Source organism: Empidonax traillii, unplaced genomic scaffold (assembly GCF_003031625.1).
Source record: "Empidonax traillii isolate 1590-97213 ecotype Southwest subspecies unplaced genomic scaffold, ASM303162v1 scaffold331:size1191723, whole genome shotgun sequence".
Classification (NCBI taxonomy): Eukaryota; Metazoa; Chordata; class Aves; order Passeriformes; family Tyrannidae; genus Empidonax; species Empidonax traillii.
Genome location: NW_020955524.1, coordinates 1,109,377 through 1,129,831, shown reverse-complemented (window position 1 = coordinate 1,129,831; position 20,455 = coordinate 1,109,377). Strand labels below are relative to the sequence as shown.

The window sequence follows — 20,455 nt, the reverse complement described above, 5'->3', positions numbered from 1 at the left end:
ATATAGTTATTTAAGAAGTTAAAAATGTCGCCCTAAGATCTTTAAGCACAGTTTCCAGAATATAATATTTATTCCATTCTTGGAAATGAGGTAAATAGTATTAATAATAATTTGGCATGACTGAAATGTAATCTAAATTCCTATTAAAAATACAAATTCTGCGTACATTCTTTAGTTTCCACTTGGTGATCATTTAGCCAGATTGGTTTTATGCATCAGACAGATCCAGCCTGGTTTCCCTGGACAATGCCCACAGGGTGAAAGCATGTTGTAATCCAGTTTATAACCTGAAATGAAACATCAGGCAGCGTGTGTGCATGTGTTAAGGATCTGGGGTGCTTGTGCCAAAATACTGCTCCTCTGATTCCTTTAACATGTGCTGAACTCGCTCAAAGAGAGAGAACAAGGTACGTTTCGTTTTAGCTCCAACATGCAGGAGCAGCAAGCACCTTGCACAGCAGGATTCACAGTTTAGAAAAGGCCAGAGATTTCAAACACGTTTTTAGATAGGTGGGGTTTTTTTTATGTTTGGTTGGAGTTTGTTTTCTTTTTAAACTGTCTAGATAATCCCTATTGCAAAGAGCAAGCAACATATTTCACTCCCACAACAAGAAGATCCAAGGACTGTTTTTTTCCCACCACTGGAACAAAGACACACTTAAAAATCAAGAGAGAAAATTCAGGAGTGGCATCCCCAGAACCAAAGTGGAAGACTCTACGGCAAAAGCGTGCAGACATCACTTAGCTCCTTGCTTTCCCTGGCTCATTTCACGCATCAAATTTACGTACACTAACCCAAAAGGACAAGTATTATTCAAATTACTATTTCCATTTATGGTCACTAGTAAGGACTACATAGGTCTCAAAACAGAACCGATCCCGTAACGTACCTCATGGTCAAAGGAGACTGCAGGAGTCACAGCTGCAGCCACTCTCACAGGGATCTACAGTTCCAAATGTGAGCTTCCTTCAAAGTGCTGGTCTCTTATAATTAACTCTGAGAAGTTGCCTGCTGACAATGAGCTGATACTCCACAAATAATCCTGCTTCTTCAACAAAACAAAAACGTGCTACTGTGACAAGGAAAATGAGAGAAAATGCGTAACAGTTCCCTTGAGATTTTTCTTGTTACATGTGGATATACACAGGTTTCTGCTCCCTAGCAAAGAGGAAATGGATTCATAGCTCAGTGAATGATTGTGCACTTTACCCCCATAGCTGTTACAACCAGCCTCTTTCAAATATGTTTATTGTACGTGTATGTCTTTTGTGTTGGGAGATGGGAGTGGTCATTATGTACTTAGTTTTTTTAGTTTTTTTTTTTTGTTGTTGTTTTTATATAAAAAACAAACAAACAAAAAAAACCAAACACACAAACCCACACAAACACACACACACACACACAAAAACAAAAACCAAAAACCACAGCCTACTTTCCCTCCGAAATTTGCTGCATTCATCGTTGCTGCTGACTTATCTGTGTCACTGCTGACTAGTGAAGTAAGTTCTGAAGAAGATAATACACATAGTACATGCCATTTTCATAGTGCCATGAAACAGTGATCTAGCTCCTGTTGTCATCCCCTGTAAATGTCCAAGTTTTTGAACAATTTATTCTTTTCCTTGTTCAAAACACAAACTGATTCATATTCTTAGGGAGCCCATGAATAGTAAGCTATCAAAAACCCTCACAGTTTAATTTACAGTTCATAGGTAGATATTGATATGACCTTCCCTAATATTAATAAGTCATCCAATCACTCCAAGTTAAGATTAATGGTTCTGCACTGAAGCCGATACTACAGAGTGACTGAAGGGAGAGTAGTCTAACTCCGCCTGCTGTATAAAAGAGATTTTAAGGTCAGCAGAAAAAAAAATTATTTGGTTAGCTCCAACTAAATGACCAGCTAATACAGTCCTGGCAATTAAGCCTGACTGAAAAGTCAGAGGTGGGAGAGACCAGAAATCCATTACCCAAGGCCAACATGCTGGAAATTAGGATTAGTTTAGAAACACAAATACAGGAGAGGATAGGCTTTTATAGCCATAACCCATCCTTAATTTGACCTTGGTGCCAGGAAAGCAAGTGGGGTGAAACAGCCAAGCTCTGTCATTGTAAGGACCATGCTCATACCAGGAATCAAGGGGCCTTAGTCACCTTCATGAACTAGTGGCTTTTACCTTTCCCCAGTGTGGTAGTGCACTCATGCAGACCCAGCAACCTCCAGCCCTCACTCCACATTCTCCAGTAGTCTAGTCTGTAGCTTATATTATCTCGGAAGAGCTAAAGCTTCCTCCCACTGTGGATTTGTAGCTAGAGGGCACATCTGCCCCAAAAGGAGCTTTGCTAGCTCCTGGTTCCTCCCCACCAGCCACAGCCTTGAGCTGTGGTCACTCCCCCATCTTGTGATCCAGTGGAGCAGATGCTTTTTTTCCCAAAGCTTGTGACCCAACACATGGCTTTGTCATACCCTAGGAGGCAAAGAACTTGAAAGGTTTGCCTAGGATGTCATGCTGGGCTTCTGGAAACCTTCCCAGCACTCATCCTCCAACGCCTTTGCCACCTTCTTCTATTTCCTTCTACCTTATGCTTACGCCTAGTTTAGCTTGCCAAGGTTGCGGCTGTCATAAAGCACAACTGCAGCCCAGCTGGGACAGCTTGGCCTCCCTGCTCAGCCAGCCTAAGCTTGGCTGATGTGACTGTGCTTCCTGCCTCTCTCCACCACTGAACCTGCAACTCAGGCAGCACCTGACATAAACTGCTTCTCTTGCCTCCATGTTATTCTTTGTCTTTCCACTTTTGGATATTTGCCACTGAGGTGGCACTGTGGTCATCAGAAATAAGCTCTGCGTTCCGGCATTCCTTCCACACGGCAATGGGCTCACCTTCAGTACCACTGTCAGATGCAGACGTGATGAATTAAGTTTCCTTTAAAACCTTTCAGCTGCTAAAGGCACAGGAAAAACAGGAACAGAAACACTGCTATGAATTTAAAGCCTTGCGTAATAGCTTTACATGTTTAATGATTTGTTCCTTTTTCCTCCTTCCTTTCTTCAGTCTGTCATCAAAGCCTGTAACAGGGTAAGCACCTGAAATACATGGGTGGACCTCTTAAGACATCAGCTTACTAATGCTGTACACTCCAGTGTGTAGAGGGAGGGTTATGGCTGGCATCTAACACCCGCTTTTCTTTCCTCTGCCCATCCCCACAACTTGTGCCTACCTCTGCAGTATCCCTTCTCCACTACCCCTAGGAGGTGAATAGTCCTGCTTCCATCCACACAGACCCCATCTCCCAGCTGTCCTGTCCTTGGATGGAGACGGGACCTGCTGGGGGCTGCCCTGCACATGACAAGGAACAAGACTGGCAGGTTAGAGCTCATGTGATCACACAGTCATCTCCAACGGAGATATGATACCTACTTCCAGGCTATTTGTCTGTCTGAGGTTTTCAGGACCTTATTTTGGGTCAGGGCCTTGCACAATAAATTCCAAGAGCACACTTAAAGCACACTGAATTTACTGCACATGCAAGGACAATGCTTGCATTGCAGTGAACATCCATGAAACCCCAGTTAAATACCCAAAATTCTCACAAATGAGATTTCAGAGAGAAAGGGTAGGAAATTAAGGGAAAAGGACACTCCAAGGGAAATGATAGGATAAAACCGTCACATATAAGATTAAATTACAGCCTCAGAGCAGTCATTTAGGGCCCTTTCCATATTTAATAAAATGTCATATTCTCAGGTGATCTCCTAGAAAAAAATCTGCAGTAAGGTAGGCCGAAGCATTTATTTCAGGGGCTAGATGTTGTGCAGTCACAAGTAAAAGGATTTTAAATTGTACACTTGCCATCCAAAGCAGTGAGTCAGAGCATCTATAGCAAAGAAAAAACCCCTATCCCGATTAACTACCCAGTGCTGTTAACATCAGCAATGTCAATTGCAATTTTGACTCTCTAGGTCTACCTGTGTTTTTAACACTGACAGATCTCTGTTCAGCCTTCATAGGTATGCAGGCTCAAATAAAACCAAGCTGAACTGACAAATAATTAAAACTGCACATCAAAACACTGCTGCTTTCCATAAACATCTGCTGTGAAATGCTACTTGAAATAAAAGTGCTCCATGGAGACTCCATACTAATTACTGATAACCCCTCCAGGTGCAGGAAAACAGGCAGCAGAGCAAAAAAGCAGGAGGTTGAGCAGGAATTTATTTGGAAAGAGGTCCCTGGTCTTTTCTACATACTCTTAGATATAAGGTACACTGAAAAATGCTCTAGGCATTTTTTTCAGAGTTGCTGAGCAATGGGAAGAAAATTAAAAGCAAGTAGCAAATGCTCAGTGCTTTTGGTACTGAACTGCGTGGTGAAGGCTGAACTGCTTAGAGACCATCCCCTCCACTACCTCCTGAGACACTCTGGATCTGCCCCACACTGCACCTCCACTGCAGCTCTCCCTTTAGGGGACCTGGAGCTTAGTCATATATTCTCTGTTGACCACTGAAAAGCTCCTCTGCTTCTGTTTCCATTGACTTCAGTAGGATTTTGTTGAAGTAGCACAAAGTTCAAATCAGCAAGGGAGAAGGCAGCACCCAACAATCGCCACATGCCATGTAACTTCTCAAAATTAACTTAGAGCCTGCCAGCCCTTTAGAATTTTTTTCTTTCCGCCTTCAAAAATCCCACTTCTCATCAGATACAGCATACAGAACATAAGCCAGGAGAAAAAAAAGCCAAACAACCTAGGTGTCTCACAGCAAGAAACAGCAGATGGAATCTAAGCATTAAAAAAAGCAAACAATAGAGGCACAAAGTTAAAGACATCTTAGTGCAAAAACATGTATTGGGAGAGGGACCAAGAAGGAGGGAGAAAGAAGAGCCCCTCTCCAGCATGTGAGTGGGCTGAAATCAGGCTTTCATCCTCTGCAGCACTTACATTGTCTACAATATGTTAAAACTGGTTGCTGCACCTCCATATTTACCTTAGCTGTTGTACAGTACTCACCTCATTTTTTTATCCAGAGCCCAGCAGCAATGTCACCTTCTGTGTCTGCCAAGTCTCCTTCTGAACCAAAATATCTTTCAAAAATACAGCAATATGTCTAAACATTTATATTGTCCACGGGTTCTGAGAAGACCTTGCTCAAGCGCTAAGTGGCAGGCAGAGGTTTACCCAGGCAGGCTCTTTATGTTGGCAAAAGTACAATACTGAACTTTCCCAGCAAGACGGTAAACACGTAGCTGTGTGCAGCAGGTAGTCTGGCAGCACCAGCACTGCTGAGAAATAATGTCAAGACAACCTTGGCAAAAGGAGCTCTGTTGGTTTTAACAATGGTTGTAGGCACAGGAGCTGAACAGACCAAACAACCGTAGCAAAAGCCATCTACAGCTCCTGGGGGGAGCTTGAAATGCTCAGAGCCCGAGTGTGCCAGCTGTGACGCTGTGTCCTCCACCTCCACACTCACAGGGTCACTCCCCTGGACTTCCCAGTAGTCAGATCCAGCAACTCAAAACCTGGAAACACCCAATGGCTGAACTTCACCTAGTAAACATGTCTTTCCAGTCCTCAGCAAGGACATTAGTTTGCTGATTGCAGCCAGCACTCCTATTTAAAGAACTGTTATTGCAAAAGCTGAAACCTTTCTACAGCAGAGATGAAGAGCTCTCCACATCTCGTGCCTTGCCTGCAGCAATGAATCAATTCCCAGCATATGCTTCCACAGCAGTTTCACCACAGCTACAGTGAGATGTGCCATCTGCTGCAAAGCCCACTGAACCCCTGAGCGGGCAGGATCTCCGGACAGTCCGAGGGGCTCTTTCTCAGGGCCTACGAAGCAGCTACTCTGGCTCAGCCCAGGTTTTCCTCAAGCGTCTTCCTTGCAGGACAAGGTTTTACATCTGACACAAAGTTGTCTTCCTTTATCCTTCAAAACCAGCTCTCCTAAGCTTTCTCTTAGACATCTCTTCCAGGTTCTCACCACACAGGGCAGGTTCAAGCCAGATGCCCAAGGTCCCTACAGGCCATTGCCAGGCTGCTCATAAGCAAATGCTGATGTAGGTCAGACTTCTGCAAAAATTACATTCTCAGAGGACCCTCCTACATATATTCCTGCATGAATATCAATCTTTTTTAACCGACATCACAACTTATGAAACAGCTAATGAAAGAGGAGGAAAGCAGAACCCCTCACACACTATTTTAAGACTCTCCCAAGATGAACTGGGATACACAGGAAATTAATTTCTACATGAAAATGCATCCATTTTACTTCACAGGAAAACCAGTACATTTCTATGTACGTGAAAAGCAAATCAGGAGATATTACAGAAAACACTAACCATATGGATAAACACGTCTTTTTAAATAAAAAAAGCATTTGGAAAAAACCCCACTGGTATCAGGATAACTAAGAACAATATTGTCTCAAATCAGCCACAATTTCATTTGGATTTTGATAGCACCTAGAAATCTCTTCCAAGTACCAGAATCCCACTGTGATAGGCACCAGTTACACAGAACAGTACAAAGTCCTGTGCAAACATAGGCAGCCTTAATGCCTCACACAGTTCGACTGTTGCCATTTAACTGTATCTGTGACACCAAGTACCTTCCTAAACTATGAAATAAGTTTTCATAGGCAGCCATTAATTTAGATAAGGACTATTTCTGTAAAGAAAGAGGTGCAAGACAGCAGCTTATATAGCATGAATCTCCGGCAGTCAGAGAAGAGGAGCAGATCTCAGCATCCTCTTCCCTTGGCCAACTCCTTGAGTGGATGTAAGAACTGCCTGAGACTTTAGACGTAAGTCCTTGTGATGACTGTGACAAGATGCACCGTGTTGTTCCTGAAACAGATTATATGTAGTAAACTATAAAACCCATTAGAGGTGTATGTAAAGTAACCAGCTGTGAGCACAGCTGTTACAGGTAATTGAGAAATCCTAGTGGAAAACCAGTTACAAACAGGACATGGAGGCTGCACTGCCTCAGGTACTGAACTTCTCTAACTCAGATACCACAGTAAGGGGTTGTTAGGATGTATTTCAAATAACTTGAATGCTGCTGGAAGCCTGATGAAAGGTTTTTGGTAGGTGGAGCCTGCTGTTGAGTTAAATTTTATTCACAATTTATTTTTTCTTCAGAATTTATACCTATTGTTTTTTACTATTCCTTTTTATTGGCCACAGAGGAGAAACCTCTTTTATGGATACCAGTAATATGCTGGATAATTCTTCACCTTGTGAGTTGTGAAACCCATTGCCCAGGATGCTGCAGTTGTTAATATTTTGCAGACGTTCCAGGAGAGTGGGATAAATTCTTGATGAATAGATTGATTAAAGACACCACCTCTACAAGAAGCAGAACTGGAAGCACAAATCATTGAGTATGAAGGAACATTCTGAAGAGTACCGTGATATGTCTGATCTATTCTTATGCTCCTCCATAAACATCTGCTGTCAGCAACCATCCAAATTATAAGGCTAGACTAGATTTACTTTTGATTTGACCCAGACAAACCTTCAAATTACTCAGAGTAGACTTCACAGGAGCTGACATAGTAGCCACTCCCTTTTGGCATAGTTAATGGACATAACTGGCTCTGCAAGGCTGTTTCTATCACTTATGGATGTCCATCAGACATCTGCCTTAATGCACCACTGTTGCATGAAGAATGCCACTCAGGGCCACAGAGTACCTTTAGCATGTACACCTGTTTTCACATCTTTCAAACAAGACTCACAACAATGGTGACTTATAGTCACCCCAAGCAGAGAACAATTTCATAGACAATACAACACTAACCTAGCACTTCTTCTCTCCGCTTCCTCCTACCTTTTCAAATTTACTTTATCCTTAAGACAAAAAAAATACTTCTAGTGATATTTCCTTAAGAGTGAAATTTGTCTTGTTTCTCTGCAGAGGTACTCTATTATTCTAATAGCAATGCCATAGAGCTTGGAGAAATCATGCCTTCATCACTATCCTGGTTCTCCTCATTTAAAAGTTGCCCCCCTTCATCATCAGAGGTCCCTCCAGAGGCTGCACATTTTCAGAGCAGGCCTCCTGCAAGAGCACATCCCAGAGGGGAAACAATGACAGCTGTCCAGAGAGTAAAGGCCACCATTCAGATAAAAATTCACCCCAAAGGTTAGATATGGGAAGAAGCCTTCCTGCCCTTACACTTATTTGTATTCAAGACTGTGTGTGCAATGTATCAGCTTGTGATAAGACAAACAAAAATTTTGCAATGTGCAAACATATGAAATGAAAGTATTCACTCTTTTTGTTTTGCAAATCCACCTTAATATATACAAACCTTTTCGCATTCCCTAGTGTAGTCTGGTTTTTATTATTTTTTATAGGAGGGAATAGTAAAAAACTAATTAGAATGCGGAAGCAAAGGGTGAGTTCTGCCTACACAGAACATGTAGAGTTCTTATAAAACAGTCCTCCAATACTGTCTTCTGTTTTCTGTGTAATAAACGATTGCACTTATCTCCACTGAGAGATTTTAAGTGAAGGATTACTTTTGTAAATAAATGAAAAATTATTTGTCTTTAATTAGGAACTGTCTCTCAACATTTTTGTGTTTCACAATCAAAATTTACTTCCAGCTATTTTAATACCAGACAAAAAATTATCACTGCATATTTAATGAATAAGATGAAACCTTCATGGTGCAACACTTAATTTTATCTCTTTGTTATAAAATGTTTTCTGAGCCGAGATGCAGAAAGATCAGTTGTTCCCAAAACTACACAGAGCAGATTAAGAAATAGGTAGTAAGAAAAGAGCCAGTTCTTTGCAGAGGGTCCAGTAAGGCTTACAAACACTTTGGAAAGACCACATATTAACCCATATCATAGTATCGTGCCAGAAGAACACTCAGGACAACCAACAACCCAAAGATACTATGAAATTAAGCTGTGGTTCTACATGATTTTTTGGCCCTAGGTTTCCCAAGTCCAGTACAGTGCAATTACTTAAACTCTAAATGTCAAATCAGATCTGCTTTCAAGATAGAAAAAAACTCCCACAAAACAAAACCAAAGCAACACTAGCAGAAGCTTATCTTGCAGGATTTAACCCCTGAAGGTTTACATTAACACTCCCACCAATACAGGGATTACAGGAGAGAAAGTTGTAGCAGGATATTTCATGAATACTATTTCCTCACTGGAAAAGGAAAAAAATCAAAAAGCTGTGCTAATGCAGAGAAATCATTGCAGTTTTTCCTCTTCAAGAGTTTATGTATGCTGTAAAAGGCTTGTTCCTCAGTCACGCTTTTTCATTTCTGAGGGTCATTTTAGTTCCTGAGAAATTTGAAAGTAGTGGGATTTACAGTATTTGCAACTCACAATTGTTCTCAGAAGAACAAGGGTGGCCTTGAAGACACCTGACATCACTGAACCTGCTGGCATCTGCCCTTTGGAAGTCCTGTTTCTCACAGAGTGTGCAAATTCTCTAATAATACAGATCATGGGACAAATATGGCTGGGGCTAAATATGGTACACGTACTAAGTCTCTCCAAAGACCACTACAGAGATTAATGCATCCAGAGGAACAAAAAACCCACAGTTGTTGGGATCTTTTCAAGAGCATTTCCAAGTTCAGCAAAATAGTCTGAATGCAATCTCTTTTGTTGTTGTGGTACTGTAAGTAATTGTTTCAAGTGCATTTGCTGAAGATTCCGTCACTGCTTTGGAGCAGTTATGTTCTGCACAAGGTGCAGGAGTATTTTGCACATTCATGTTTTCTTACTTGTCAGAGTTTTGTCATTCAGAATAATCTGGACACCGCTCTTTCCTTGATAAATCAATCTCAAGCAATTCACAAACCACACAGGTAGATAGCACACAACTTCAAGCTCACAAATAATTAAGTTTTAGTAAACTTCAACATAGAAGTAGGCAAGCACAGTATAAATCTTTGCAGAGACTAAACCCTTCCCTTTTTCTTTAATCCATCACTCCAGAAATAACAATTTTCCAAATTGCAAGTTCAGTGAAGGGGTATCCTCAAACCTAGCATTCAAAACTCATTAAAAATATAACTGAAAAAGAGGGAATTGTCACTCTCTGTTTCCAGAACTAAAAGAAAAAAAAAATTAAGAACAGAAGCCCATGGTAGCACAAAACAAATAGCTTTCCATGACAAAAGAACAGAAAGTCACCCATAAATAAACTGATCATACACATGTTTAGGCAGACTAATAACACTAAGAAAAATAAATCCATACTGGATTAGGAGCAGGCAAATTGCTGAACATTCACCTCATGCATTTAAAACCTGATCAAAAGTAATTGCATCTACTCCAGTCTTTTTGTCTCTTTCACAAAGGGCGTCCACCGTGGCATAAGGACTGAAGATCACCATCCTCCTAATTAACCACTTCTAAAATGCATCCAAAACTGGTAATATTCAGATGGTTTTAAAGTGAGAGAGAACGAATAATACTTTTACGCATAAGCAAAAGTGCTGACCATAAAAGCAGAGTTGTTCGGAGTTCTTCCAGGGGAACATTTAGTATACATGTGATTACAGTAAATTTTTAAGTCATTTGTCTTCTCCTAGTGGCAGGGCATATTCTTTAAGTTATTACAGCCTAGATTTAATATTTAACAGTAAACCATCGTAGCCATTCCGGCACCAGTTTCTTTTGATGCTTGTGTTAACAGGGTCACCATGTAACGTAAGAAGTGCCAGAATACATGCTGTTAACATTTTTCACATGGCTGTGATTAGTATCCTTCTTAATTTAGCTGTGCCTCTTTTAACCCTACTGTGACCAGCTACTGCCAAGGTGGATAGAGCCAGACAACATCTACATCCTGCATCTACCTTTTTAGCACAAGAACTATATTCCATTTGCTATTCCAATTCTTCCTTTTGAATGGGATTTCCCTCTGAGTTTATTGCCCTAAAGTCCAGCTAGCAATTAGGAAGGCTCCCTGGTTGCCAGCAGACATCTCAGCTGACTAGATCCTTGGCTGTCCCCACACGGTGCATGAGTGACATGTTACATCATTTATTTCACTGTATGGTATTCCAGTTACAAACTGCTATTCCTGTGATCAGAGTAAATTACTGACTTCCAGCTAAAATCCCCTTTTTAAATAAGCAATGCCCAATCCAAATATAGCTGAACAGCCCAATTATTGGAAGGAATGACACGCAATGCAAGATGTGTTTACAGGTTGTGGACAGAAAATGTCTAGAGATTCTGTGGTAGAAAACAGAGACAAATGCCTTTAATGCTACAATTTATGCAGTAAATACTTAGTTATTTAAACCACAGAAAAAAAACATAGTCTGTATAGAAATAAAACAGTTCAGAAAATTTGACATGAAATGCCATTTTCATTTCTCCAAAGGTCAGCCTGAATTTTGTTCAGTGGGAGATGGTCTTTATTCCAGCTAATCAAAAATAAAGAAGAAGGAAAAGAAATCTTGTACACGAAACAGAAATTCTTCCAAATTGAACTAAAGTGTTTGCAACCAAGCAGCTCTTTCCTTTACAAGACACGTTAACATGAACCTTGTAGCACAACAAAGGACTGCCTCCAATCCATTCCTGTCACATAACAAATAGAAGAGCAAGTCAAATTCTAACAGAAGCAGCAAGTGTGTCTTGAAAGTTAACCTATCAAAAATGGAGGTACAGAGAGGCGAAGTCCATTTCTGTGACTGCTAAGCCCTGTTCTTTTCCCTCCAGTATTTTAGAAACCTCTAAATAATAATTATTTCCTTTCCAGTATTGATTCCTTTCAACAAATATTGATTTTTTTTTTCAGAGTCTTGTTTTTTTTAACAGCTCATGCAATGCCTTTCACATGGTTAGCTCACCTTTGTTTTTTCACCAGGAAACATCAGCGGAAAACATAACCACAACCTGCGGTCTCTGGAAATAGAATATCTAATTTTGGTTGGAAGGTGCCTGCCAAGTGTAGCATCTGCAATAGTGGATTTCAATCTGACAGTCACTGGTCTGCTTCAACAACTGAAAAGAGTAAGGTTATATATGTTACCCTGCAAAATATGGATGGGCAAAATTCCAGGAGAAAATTTTTAGGGCTTTGGAATGAATGGCTCTTTCTAATACAGAATATTGCATTGTCCTTAAAACAACTAATTAAATCTAAAGAGCTATCCCTTATATAATGCAACTGTATTAGGAGCATACTTTATAAATTGAACTTATTATTTGAAGTAATACATATGTTTGCTGCTGTGTATAAAAAAATAGTTCAAACTATCTACACCCATATCCTCAGTCACATGTAAGGTTGATGAGACAATATGCTTGCCAACAGATAAATCAAATTCTTTTTAATTTGGCTCAAGGATTTATCCTAACCGACTGTACATTGTGCCCTTGTTTTTATATAAATAGTTCATGTGTCTAGACACAGTATTACATGTTTCAGCAAAACTGTGTATGTTTAACACTTTATGCAGATGATTAAATTTCAGCTTTGATACAGTAATGCACAACACTTAGTTCTCTGCATTAGGACACTCTGAACCTTTTCAGTTAATTTAATTGCTCATTTTTCCTCAAAGGAATCAGGAGCATCACTGTGTTTATATAAGCTGTCCAAATCCTAGTTTTTTAAAGAATTAATGAAATTCCATTATCAGGCAAAGACAGGCCCAGCATGTTTTCATGCTGGCTTCAAGCACCAATTATTTGGGATTTTCCTGTAAACAACTTGACCTCCAAGCTAAAACTAAGACTGCCTGAGAAATACTATCACAGGCTGGGGAAATGCCCCAGCAGTACTGTCATCTTTGTCCAGGTAATGTCTAATGTTCCGAACACTGTGCATGCTGCTGGACACGGCAGAATTCAGACAGCCTTTGCATTGCCATCAGGCCATGGACACTGCTTGTCTCAAATCTAGATCTCATGAAAAATCAATGCCGTTAAAAAAGATCAACTTCCAAGACACACACACACCCTCCACACACACCCTACCCCCCCCCCAAGGCATTAAACGTATAAATACTTCTAATTTTTATTAGAAGTGCGTCTGGAAAGATACATTTACTGTCTCCTTTTATGAATTACACAAAGAAACCAAAAGATTTTTTTCCAGATGACTTGAATAATTGTTTCAAATTTCCCCTCTTCCCAGAAACCCTATAATCAAATCTAGCATTGGTTCTGTCAGAAAACCCACTTCATGTTTCCTTCTGGCCCTCAAGCAGCATGTCTTAGTGATGCTCCTTGAAGCAAAATTCTGTTTAACCTTCTCCCTGAGGAAAGACATAGTGTATTAAAGACATATCAAAGCCACTTCTCATGAAAAAGGATTAATCTAAAAGACTGAAATGAACCCTCCATGGAGAAAAACCCAAGCTGTTCTTTACAGCCAAACTCTGGGCACTGCAGGTCCAGGTCAGACCAGGCAGTTTCTTCACCATTCAAGTTTCTCAAATCCTTTGCTGAGAAGTTTGAGGAAACCTTTTCTTTATGGTAAGCAGTTTTGGATGAGGGCCAAAGAACAGAAACCTTATTGCATTTTATCAGCAGCTAATAGATTGATCCCCACCAAAAAACTCTCTGGAAGCAGACAATTCCTCTTTCTGGTAGCTTTGTTTCCTAGCAGGATGATGAGGTCCCAAAATCAGGCACAGTAGCTTTCTGGTAACTTCTTTCTACAACCACTCCAAGCTTTAGGTATCTTCCAGAAAATTATGGGACTAGCTTGAAAATAAACAAGTTTATACAGATTTTAACAAACTAAACTTTTAATATACTTTTTAAGACCTACAGTTTATATTCCCAAGTTTACAAAAAATGTTCACACTGTCTAGAAGTTTTCATTAGAATCGCTAGTCAATTTAATTTCAGTTCTCACACAAGGAAGGAATGAGGAATTTTAAGGAAAAAACCTTCTGATTATTAAAGCACAAGAGTTGGCCACAGACTATTAGACAGGTAATAAATCCATTGCCCTCAAAAACAAAAAATCCAAGGCTGGAACAGAAAGCAACTTTTCTTAACTAAGAAATATTTATTTAGTCATTGTACTTTCACACCAATTTTCTCTTTTGTCGCCATATAAATGAAGTTATTTAATTGTTTTGTCCTAATGAATGTTTGGGTTCAGGGTGATTTTCTTGGTCTATTTCTTGTCTTAGTATATTACCTGGTACATAATCTCTATTTATAATCCCTTATTTTTACTGAAACCTATCAATCTGCTTGACAGTCTGCCTAGACTGCATTTTGAAAATAGTAAAATAAACTAAAAGGGGATAAATCAACCTACCTAAATAACCTATGGAGAGCTACGCACCAGGTGATGGCTCAAGTTACTCTTCACAAAAAGCACAGCAACAGAATATGGCAACATTAATGCCAACTGCCTGAATCAAAAAAAAATTAACAACTGTGAAAAGTAAAGTGTCTCTCCTAATTAGACTTTGGCATTGTCCTCTCAGATTTACAGTCATTATTTTGCTTTGAATAAATATCACTATATCTTTCCCAGGCAAACTCCTTGGCTCTGTTTCAATTATTTCTTTTAAATATTAAAGAGCAGGAAACATTTGTTTTCCCTTATCACATCCTGTCCTCTTTACATAGCATCACACAGTCCCCTTTGAAACGCCTGCTCTTACAGCAAGCCTGACACGCACAGTTCAATCAAAACATTTGCTATTGTCTTTTGCCAACGACAAACAAATTTCTGCACAAACACTGAAAAGGTTTAGAGGTTTCGACAGCCATCCGAAGCCGAGCTAGCACGACTGTCAAAGAAAGGTGGTGTCAAACTGCTCGGCTTCCCCACTACCACCCTGACTTAAAGAAGAAAAAGAAAGACAAAGCAATTCACTCATTCACACAGCGGAGCTTCCGGCAAGGGCTCACCCGCTGTAAAACCACTGCTCTCACAAAATACCTGAAAGCAGAAAAAAACGCACGAACAGTTAGAGATGAGTGTGAAAGGGTAACTTACATTATTTAGAAAGACAGTGGGAAAGGACTGCTGCAGTTTCTTCGTTATTTTACACTGCTGTTGGCAGAGCAGACAACCAAAAAAGTTCACCTAAAGAAACCCCTCCTTTTAATTCTCTCTCTCCCAGTTAATTTACTCTGGAGTCTCTCAGCCCGAAGAGATCCGGCAGTCAAAAGTTTATCCCCTTGTATTTCCCAGTGATATGGCCGACTTTCCTTGGACACATACCAATGATGCAGTAAAAATAGACAAAAGAGGGGGGGAGGGAAAAGCAATCTAGCTTGAGCCTGAATCTTCTTAACTCAGTGTTTTCTGTAAAAGCTGCTCTTATGTCAGAAGATCCCACTCCTACTATAACTTGCAGAGCACTGAGTCATCCATCTGGTTTTCATAAGCTGCAAATTACAGGCAAACCAGGGAATACACACAGTCCAGCTTTAGCAGAACTCCCCAGGCACCAGCCTTACAAGTAACCTGAGGTACAAAGGCTTTGAAAATAAACAACCGGCCCCATGCAGGGACGGTCTCCCGCCTGCAGATGCCTGACTGCTCCCCCAGGCAGCCCCAGCAGCCCAGAGCGCCACACAGCACTCAAGGAGGTGGCAGCCGGGTCCTCCCCCGCCGCTGTGGAAACAAACAGACGCTGCAGCCCTCCCTCCCTCCCAGCACAAGCAGCCTCTCCGGAAGGGGGGCAGGAAAATCCAGTGCGTTACTTGAAATCGTTCAACAGTTTAGCAAGTCATTTGGAACACCATATTTTCTATAAACAGGGAAGTGGATGCTGATCCGCTTACATCCTCTAAAGGCTTCCAGGTGAGAAGCAAACCTATTGCGTTGATAGGTTTGGTTTTGTTTTGTTTAGCTGTTTTTTTTCTCCAGTAAGAGTAAGTGGACAGTTGCTTAATAGAGAACCTCTGGGGTGATCCAAGCTATTAATTATAAGAATGAACATTTTACCAAAAGTATCAGAGGTAAAATTTTGATAAGCACCCCATGAATGTCCATGACTCAAAAGTCCCAAGTCACTTTCAGTGCCTATTTAAAGGTCTAGAGCCCCAATTAAATTCAATATACCAAAGGCTTGAGGGGTCACCTATATTTTTGGATACTTCATGGCTTTTTAGTCAGTACTGAAGAACAATGTTTTCTCAATAAAAAAATCAGAAAACCAATTTTAACCAATTTAGTGGTGGATAAAAAAAGTTTTGCCATTGCTCAAAACTAAGGTTGTTATCTGCATGTTTTTTACTTTAAAATAACAAGTTTTATTTAGTCTTTAGTTTTCCCAGAGGACTTTTTCAAGCTTTTCTATTGGGAATAATCTTACCCTGTTTGAACAGTGAGACTCTCAAAACAAGGCAGCTTTCACTAAAGCATGGGTGAATCAGTACAGTGAGTCATTAACAAAATAAAAACACCATTGTAAACACTCTGCCTAGAAGTCCTGAGCCTTGTCACTTGCTCAGCTTTTCATCTCTGTACAGTTAGGATTGTGCTGATTGTCTAGCCATCTTGTACCTGGATCCAGGATTGACATGACTGGACTGTTTAAGTCAAAAGCAGTTGAACTATTTAAAAGCCAAACCAAAACAGCAACAACAACGACAAAAATCCCCCAAAACAATTAGACTCTAATCAGTAGAAGCAAAGGAGGAAATTCTAAATTAATTTTCTTTGTTTTTTTGTGCTGTCACAAGTTCTTCCAACAGTTGTATAACCCACTGAATTATTTCAGTCACATGAGGTAGAGATCTCAAAGGTATTATATTCCTACAGCTATTGTGAAAAAAGGCAGCCCTCCAGATGAGTGAAATACAACCCAGCGATCCAATATAAAAGGCTACAGATGAGTTCAGTTTTATTATTAGACACCAGAGCACGTCACACAAACAAGAGGTACATGAGAACATATTTCATGTGCCCTACTGCTCAGCTGCTACCACAGTTGTATATCTTTGACCTGCTTTCTAGCATTTTTCTCCTCCTCTCCCTTCAAGGTAATAAGCAGCAAAACACTTGAGATGCACAGACATCAGCTAAAGCAAATAATATTTTTTTTTTTTGAAACAGTAGTAAGCAGAGTTTGTTAACAGTTGAGTTATTCTCCTATTTAGTAATCAAGTGGGGTGAACTGACTACATCACGTTTTTACCAGGACTGATACCTTCCATGAAACCAAAGGACCTGATCCTGGTAGAACAGACTTCCAAGTCTGGGGACAGAAATTATTTCATGGGACACAGCAGAGCAGCCCTCGTGTGGTTTGCTTGTAGGCTTGTAGGCTCTCTCCCTACTGCACTGTCACAGTACAGGACAAGTTGAATGACTTGTTATTTTTGGAATAAGAATGCCTTTTTTGGTGAGACATGGTGTTAAAGTGGAGAGTAGGTGGGAATAAGCACATGATTTTTTGATACTTGTGCTGACAGAATTTTTTTCCCTACAAGGAGCAAATGCATTAATTCACACTGATCTCTCAGGTGCTTTTCAGTATGTCTGTTCTGTCAAAAAAACAGTCTATTTACATCACAGGCAGCTTTCACAAATAACAATTCTGTAAGAAAACTTCAAGAAAATTCAAGATTCAAAACCAGACAACTGTTTTGAAATGACCCTTCATTTCCCAGACTCTTATTCATCAGTTTTTTTCTCCCTTTTTTTATTCAAAATTGATTTCCTCTTTCATATCACCCATATTGCCGTACCAGCATCCTACTGCCCATAGATAGCTCCTGCCTCCAGAAAGGCTAGCTATGTGTCTCCTCAGTGCTGCCTGGATATTACTAGGACATCATTTGATGCTCACTTTCTCACACTCTTGTCTTTATGATCTTTGAGGCAATCAAGCACCATGTTATATAGCAGGGATGTTAGTTTTCTGGAAAAATGGAGATGGAAGATATTCAACAGTTTAATGGTGAGGAAATTTACTCTAGAAAGCTTCATATAGGAAAGACTGCAACAAAGAACAGTTCGGATAGGGAAAGCAACCACCTAGGAGCAATTTGTCATCTCAGAAAAATGGCAGCTTCCATTTAGGATGTTTTCAAATGCCAGCTACAAAACCACTCTGTTATTTTCCATATTGATTTTTCACCGAGATCAACTATGTTAGCAATATTAGCAGGACAAGAGTGGAGTAGGATGCAGCTTAGATATTGATTATGTGGCTTTGTATGTAGAGTCTTGAAAGGTTTTTTCAAACCTCACTGCATGTTCATTAAAGCAAGGAAAAAAGGACCCTCCTCAGTCAGTGACAGACAGGTTGTGATGCACAGTAGGTGGCAGAGTGTGTATCTCTCTTGGCCTGAACTCTGCTCCCATCTAGTCTAATGTGGTTGCATTAGGAGTGCTGAACTGCAAAGGTATTGATGAAAGCAACCTGCTTTCCAACCTGTTATTTGCAGCTTAAATACTGAGAAAGTGACAGGTGAAGGGTCTGGGTTTGGTAGGGGATGAACCTTGCCATTTGATTCAAATCTGTGGAATTACCTAAATGATAGAAGCTCGGGATGGTCGATTAACAAGCCAGGGTTTCACTACAGCTATGTGTTCACCTTTGATTTTAGCACGAGACTACTTGGTGTAGGATTTCAAATACATTTATGCAGATTTCTAGTTGGTCATAGTCGAAGTCCTAGGTAATTCTTCTGATGCAAACAAACTGGCAGGCTTTGTACAGACTGAAAAACCCCAAGTCTGATAAACTGTGAAAAATCTACCCTTGGAGGAGTCCAAGGTGAAGCTTCAGTTCCCTTACTGTCAATGACATAAAATAAGGTAGATTTTGGCACTGACATTCTTAAAAAATGAATTAGCTGTGACATTATAAATCTTCTTATCACCAGCATCTTTAAAGCCAGCACAGGGAACAGCCATCTTGGGTCTGGGTTCAGATGCTAAGCTTGTATTCAGTCTGGACTCACTGTGTATTTTATTGTAGTACTTCAGCTTGGTGCCCAGTGACTTGAGCTGGGAAAAAGCCTGTCCCCCTTCAGAAAGGCACGTAATTGTCAGCTGATCTCTCAAAGAGATAATATCGTGCGATAATCCTTTGCTGCCTGCTCCAACTGTTAGATGAGAATTGGGGCTGTTCCAGTGCTTTTGGTATTCTGCTTTATAATGCATGTATTTTGCTTTATAATGTATCGCTTGTTTTCACAGAAAGAAACACGCAGCTCAGACAAAAACGTAGTGCATTATAACCTTGATGTCATCGTTGGAGAAGCCCCGTGGCCGCTGCTGTTTTCACCACAGCCTGCATTAGCTCTTGGCTGTCCCCAGAAAACACGGAGAATAAGCATAACATTAAGCCACTTTTTCTCATCAAGTCTCACTAACATCTGTGACTGCAGGGATTGGGGCTTGCCTGAGGCACATGAGTTCATTCTGGGAGCACTGGTGATGGAGAAAAACGCAGCCTTTTCCCTTCTAAGAGTTCTGGAATGATGATCCCTTTTTCCCATCCTGAAGCCCACAGAACAGGAGTTAGTGGCTGGATACTTTGTATTCTTTAAGTAACAAGTCAGCAAACAGCATGCAATGCACATGTCACAATGGTTTTCATCAGGGAAGGTCAAATATCGGAAGAACATAATTTCAAAAAATAAACATTAGACTGTTTTTAAAGGTTCCCTTTTCCCCTCTGGTTGCACACTCACAGGTCTTACCTTGCACGGAGAGCTTGTTGAACTGCCACTGAACAGATACAGTTGACTGCCTGACAGAAAACTGTCCTATGATAAAATGCATCAATTTTCTGCAAGCTGTGAGAAGTGAGTTAGCTCACAGGGGTTCGCTGAATGCTGCAGCAGACACACACTTGGGATGTTACGAACCAGAGCAGGGGAAGAAAGACAATTGCAAGCCAAATGCTCAAGCTTCTTATGGAAATATACTGTGAAACAGCAGGTAAGCCCCACACTCCTTATTGTAATCCTACTTCAAGCTCCAAGTTGCACTTCTGTGGCAACCATGTCCCTTAAACATGGGCATACAGTTTGAGCCACGCTCACGCTTCTGCTCTGTACTGCCCTAAATCATAGTTTGCTACTCTGAGAAACAACCACCAGCTCTGGCTCCTATAAAATTGCACTGTCTCAGTATCACTGTTTTTCAAAACTTTCATTCACATAAGTAAGCTTTCTTTCAAAAGCAAGTATCTAGGAAACACTGATGTAAGACATTTTCGTATGTCTGCATTCATGAAAAGTTCTGAACCAAAAGTAATGTGTCCAAATCCCTCTTTTTGTTTGAAAACATCATTCATCCAAGAATCAGAAATGTTACCATGTGACTGTTAACACAAAGAAATGAGTAGATGAAGAACCACAGTAAACAGTTCAAAAGCAGCTCTGGGCCTGAGGTTGGTTCACAAGATACTTGTTGAATACTGGACACTCTGTTGGTCAAGATAAATAGAAAGGGCTATGTTTTCTGGAAAAAAAAAAAAAAAAAAAAAAAAAAAAAAAAAAAAA

The 20,455-nt window shown here is 40.3% G+C and overlaps 1 protein-coding gene across 10 annotated transcripts in view; it reads right to left on the bottom strand.

The window, feature by feature from the left end:
- TRIM2 (tripartite motif containing 2) overlaps positions 1–20,455 on the bottom strand; it is an 88,130-nt gene that overhangs the window by 43,906 nt on the left and 23,769 nt on the right. For 2 of the 10 annotated variants that reach the window (XM_027891800.1, XM_027891804.1), the window contains exon 1: positions 5,013–5,400. The exons of 7 other annotated variants lie outside the window; for them this stretch is intronic. The gene's annotated coding sequence lies outside the window, so the exon portion shown is untranslated. Of the gene's footprint in view, positions 1–5,012; positions 5,401–14,978; positions 15,487–20,455 lie in introns of those variants that run through there. One more of the 10 variants, XM_027891808.1, reaches the window with a different exon arrangement.